Raw genomic sequence first — 5,702 nt, forward strand, 5'->3', positions numbered from 1 at the left:
AACTAAGACATAAAAACCAGACTGACACATTACAATAAACAAAACAATACATCATAACCATAGATTAAAAATGCCTGAAAAAATAGCAAAATCAACACAGTAATATATACAATGTAAAATAACTTACCACTAAGTAGCATTTGTTCCAAGGATGTAAGATTGGTTTAACATTTAAAAATTTCTGAGAGTAATTTACCAAGTGAATACAAAGGAGAAAAGTTATAGGATCTTCTCAATATATGCAGAAAAAATTATTTGGCAAAGTTCAAAATCCATCTATGATTTGAAACTCTCAGTAAACTATGAATACAAAGAAAATTTTGAATATGATAAAAGAGTTCTACAAAACACCTATGGTTAATGCCATATTGAAAGATAAACTATTAATTGCATCCCCTTAATTCAAGAACAAAGCTCAGGTGTCCATTCTCACCATTTGTATGTAGCTTTGCACTGGATATTCTAGCAATAAGACAAGAAAAATAAAATAGTGAACTATTTCCATTCACAGAAGATAAGATTGCTTATAAAGAAATCCTTAAGAAATTAACAATTAAACAACGATAACTAAGAAATTAATTTACCAAGATTATAGGATACATGGTCAAAAACAAAATTAAATTTTGTTTTTATATAGTAGTAACAAATAATGGCAAATTACACAAAAACTAAAACTACATTTTAAAATTAAAAATATTGAATGTATATAAATACAATTAAAATATATGCAAAATTTCTACACTAAAATTTACAAAACTTTCTAAGACAAAATTTAAAAGAAACAAATAAATACAGAATGTTCAAAATTGAATGTCCCAGTATCATTAAGAAATCAGTTCTCCATTACTTGATCTATGGATTTAATGTCTTCCGAATCACAATCCCAGCAAGCTACTTATAGATTCTGACAAAGCTGTTTGTAAAACATATATGGAAATTCAAAGGATTTAGAAGAAATAGAAAATAATGTCTGTGTGTGTATACACATACAGACTAATAGAAAAAGAAAGGTGGAGCAAGTCGTATTAAATGTTAACAGTTCTTAAATCAAGATAAAGATTATATATAAATTTTACATGCTATTCCCTCCACTTTTCTCTGTTTAAATTTATAAATTCTCTATCAAGCTCTGTTTTCTCATTCCTACACACATGCTCTCTAAAATTTTGTGTTTTATATTCCCTTGATATTCTTTACATCAATTTTATAACATGTGTATATATCTTACACCATATAACCAGTAAAATATTTAGTTTTATTTCCAACACTTACTATATAAAAGTGATTTTATATTGTACTTTTGTCATCTAACATGTTCCTTGTCACCTAACATTAATCTACCTTGCACCTGATTTTCCTCATATTTAAATAGAAAAAACATAAATTCATATTTAGTCTTCTCCTCCTAATTGACATTTGGGTTTTTTCATTCTTTGGTATTAGAAACAACACTGCTATGAATATATGTATATATATATATATATTTTATACTGCACTGTAGAAGAATTTCTATAGATAATATACTTTAGAAGAATGTGCATCCTAGAGAACATACTTCAGGATTATGAAAGAATTCAATGTTCATTTCTAAAATTGTGATTTCTATTAAGATTCCTATGAGTGGAGATCACAGAGATGCAATTTCAAATCAGTAGAAGATGATGGGATGTTCAATAAGTATTTCTAAGTAATTGATGATCCATTTGAAAGTAAACAAAATTGAGTCTTTACCTGTCCTAGTACATAAAAATAACTGTCAAGAGGATTACACACGATGTGAGTTTCAACCTTAAATTTTCAAAAGGTAATTTAGATAATGTTTTTATAACCTTGGGAGAGAAATGAGTTCATTAATAAGACACAAAAAAACACTAAATCGAAGACAATAGTGACAATGCATCTAGTTTCAAATTACAAATATATGTTCATCAAAATAAAACACACAACTACAAAGACAAGCTACAAACTAAAAAATTAATTTAATCCATTATACCTGAAAAAGAATTTATCAATACCAAGAATATATGAAGGCAATCTAGAAATAAGGCAGGGGTTTCTTTCTTATTACTTATTATTCAGAGATAAATAGAAAGTTCAGGGCCAATAAGGAGTTTTGCTGCATTCAGCATTCAAGCACACACATTTTGTGTGTGTGCTCTTGCAGTCTCATGACCTCATGAATTTGCCTACATTGAATAATCAGTACTAGCTGGCTCACCAGTACACACGGAAAGTAGAACACAGTAGATAAAATGTAAGCAATTCTCTTTCAAGGAAGTGATGTAGAGGTTGCACTCATCATTTCTATTTCCACACTCTATTTGACAGTGCATCTATCTCTCTTTCTAAATTTATATGATAATTTATTATTTAAAATAGAAGGGGAAGATAGATACTGGTTGAAAATTATCAGTATTTGTCTTGGTGGTGGGCTTTTGAGTAACATGTTATTTGGTATAAAGTATTATGTAGCCTTGTCATCGGAGACATGGGTTATATAATAAAAATGATTTTAATTAAATGTACTTGGTTTATAATAATGTACAAAATCAATTATTATAAATTAACTCTGCAAGCCTGGGAAAACAATTTTCCAATTGTTCATTTCAGAATTTTCAAATGTTAATTATATCAAGCTTATTACTTTGAATTTTCAAATATATTTTTACTAATGTTTATTATTTTTGATTTATAAATAAGCAAGAGACTCATGTTCTATCATGATGTAATAACTTTTTCAATTTCTGCATTATTTGTATCTACTTCTAATTTATTAATATGAAGATTTTTATCAGGAAAATACTAGTTTAAAATTGGAATATTTTACTGATGAGTTGGATTCGAATGACTTGATTTGTCATTATGGAATGACAATATTTAATCCTAATAATCTTCATATTAAAGTATAATTTAACTAAAAGTACTATAATTACACCAGTTTCATTCTGATTATATTTTCCTGGAAGAAAATAATTATATTGGGGGGACCTTTTTTTCTATGATTTATTTTTATCATTTCCATTTATTAAATTTTATGTTCCTCATGTAAAAGTGTAGCTGACCTATTTATATAAAATCTGAAAAGTTCTTTTAACTGACAAAGTGCACTTTAATTTCTTATAAATAATAATTAGCATGCATTTTACTTGTTCCCATTGTTTATTTTTTCTTTTGTAATGTTTACTCTAAATTTTTATCATATATTAGCAACAAAGTTTTAAGTTAAGCAGTATTTAACTTTTCTTCCAAGAAATATGTGAATCTCAGAATAGTTTATTATTATTATTTTTAATTTTATTTTATTAGTTTCAAGTATGCAGTACATTGGTTAGACATATACATAGTTTATAAAATAATCCCCCTAATTGCTCTTTCCTCTGGCTCTCCATCTAGCCATTACGTTACTGCTGACTGCATTCCCTATGTGAATCTCAGAATAATTTTTGATTAACTTCCTCCTGAATTGCACACTCTTGAGAAACAATATTTTTTCTTTTATTTAGCTTAAAATTTAGACTTTGTTATTATTATTATTTCTTACAAAAACTGGGTTAGATTTACATCAATATCCATTAGTTAATTTGCTAAATTTTTTCTTTGAAACTTATACATTTATTGGGAGTAATTTTTCTTTTTCCTGAAATACATATTTTAGAAATTCCTTTAGTAAATTAAAGAAATATGTCACCATTTGTCATGAAATATAGTTTTATTTGAAATAAACTCCTAAGCTGAAATTTTGCTCATATCTTTGAAGACATTATTTTACTTTTTTTTTAACTTTCATTGTTGCTGATGGGAAATCTCCTGTCAGCATAAATGTTAGTCTTTGGTGGGTTATACATTTCTCTTATGCCTTCTCATCTCTGAGTGAAAAACAATATATGTGCGTGTAACAATCCTGTATATACGCATATCTATAAATATTTCTATAACCATCTGTATATGTAGGAAACTGAACATTAGTTCACACTGATGTCTTTAACTCTAGTCCTTTACCATATGCATCTCTTTAGCCTCCTTCCCTTACTTGTGGGTGACCTCCCTTTCCAACAGTGAGAAACCTAGCTTTCACCATTTGTCATTCATTTCTTTAATTATTCAATTCCAGTATACATGTATAGTAGTGTCAGAATTGTTAACCATACCACTGTGGGAAACAATTTTGCAAACTAGTATACAGTGCTTATATGTGGTTCGTTTTATCTTTAGTTTTACAAAGGCTAGTCACTTTCAGTGTTACTTATGTTAGACGTTTTTTTCTTTTACTCCTGTCAGTAAGGGGTTTGTTTTTTTTTAAAACTACTTTTGTAATAGAGTTAAAATTAATCCTCGATGTCTTAAATGATTTTTTAAATTTGCACACATTATAGTCCATTCTCTGTTCTTTAAAGTCCTTTGGGTTTTGAGGAATGAATAATATTGAACCTTCCTATTGATGAATGTGGAATACCTCTCCATTTATTTAGACTTTCGTTGATTTCTTTTTTTTCAATTATTTTTTTTTTTTAGGCGAGGCAACACTTGGTTGACCTCACAGATTGCAAGACCTTGTCAGTTTACTATCCCTTATTATTTTTTAAAATTTTTTATTTTTTATGCCTACAGCACCTGGTCTTCCTAGGTGGTCTCCCATCCAAGTACTAACCATGTCCGACCCTGCTTAGCTTCCGAGATTAGACGGGATCAGGCTTGTTCAGGGTAGCATGGCCATAAACTTTGATTTCTCTTTTATAAGAGTTTTATACTTTTTCTCACAGATCTTGCACACATTTCATTAGCTTTATACCTAAGTATTTTATTTTGGGATTTATAATGTAAATAGTATTGCATTTTTAATTTTGAATTTCAATTTTTGTCATTAGTATACAGGAAAGCAATTGACTTTTGTATATTAACTTTGTACTCTGCAACTTTACTATAATCACATATTAGTTTCAGGAGGGTATTTTTATTGATTCTTTGGGATTTTCTACATAGACAATCAATTCATCTACAAACATAATTTTATTTCTTCCTTCCCAGGAAGTATACTTTTTTGAATTTCCTTTCTTCATCTTGTGATATTAGCTTTTACTTGCAGTACAATGTTTCTGTACCTTATTCCTGATCTCTACTGTGGAAGTGTCTAGTTTCTCACCATTAAATGTGATGTTAGGTAAAGGTTTTTGTAGTTCTTCTTTAGCAAGGTGAGGAAGATCACCACCTTTACTAATTTGCTGAGTTTTTTAATAAATTTTTCTTGAATATTATTAAATGCTTTTTCTACATTAATGAATATGATCCTATAATTTTTCTACTTTAGCTTTTAGTAAACTAAATTAAAATGCTTGATTTTGAAATGTATAACCAGTGTTACATGCCTGGAATAATTTCCACTTTGTCATGGTATATAATTCTTTTTATACGTTGTTATATAGAATTTATATTATTTTGTTGTGAATATTTTCATCAATGCTCATGAGAGATATTGGCCTGTAATTTCCCTTTCTTACTCATATTATTTTCAGCAGTTCAACATAATAATTTGATATTGTAGGTATTGTGAAATGATCCCCACAAAAAATTTACTTAATGTCCATCACCACACATAGTTACATTTTTTTTTCTTGTGATTAGAATTTTTAAGATCTACTCTCTTAGCAACTTTCAAATATACAATACAGTATTCTAAAATATAGTCACTATGCTGTGCATTGTAT

At 28.1% G+C, this 5,702-nt stretch overlaps 1 pseudogene; it reads right to left on the reverse strand.

Annotated features, from left to right (window-relative positions):
- Positions 1–4,599: 4,599 nt before the first annotated feature.
- On the reverse strand, positions 4,600–4,718 carry LOC111738397 (annotated as a pseudogene).
- Positions 4,719–5,702: the final 984 nt, after the last annotated feature.

The sequence above is a fragment of the Pteropus vampyrus genome, unplaced genomic scaffold (assembly GCF_000151845.1).
Source record: "Pteropus vampyrus isolate Shadow unplaced genomic scaffold, Pvam_2.0 Scaffold37, whole genome shotgun sequence".
Lineage (NCBI taxonomy): Eukaryota > Metazoa > Chordata > Mammalia > Chiroptera > Pteropodidae > Pteropus > Pteropus vampyrus.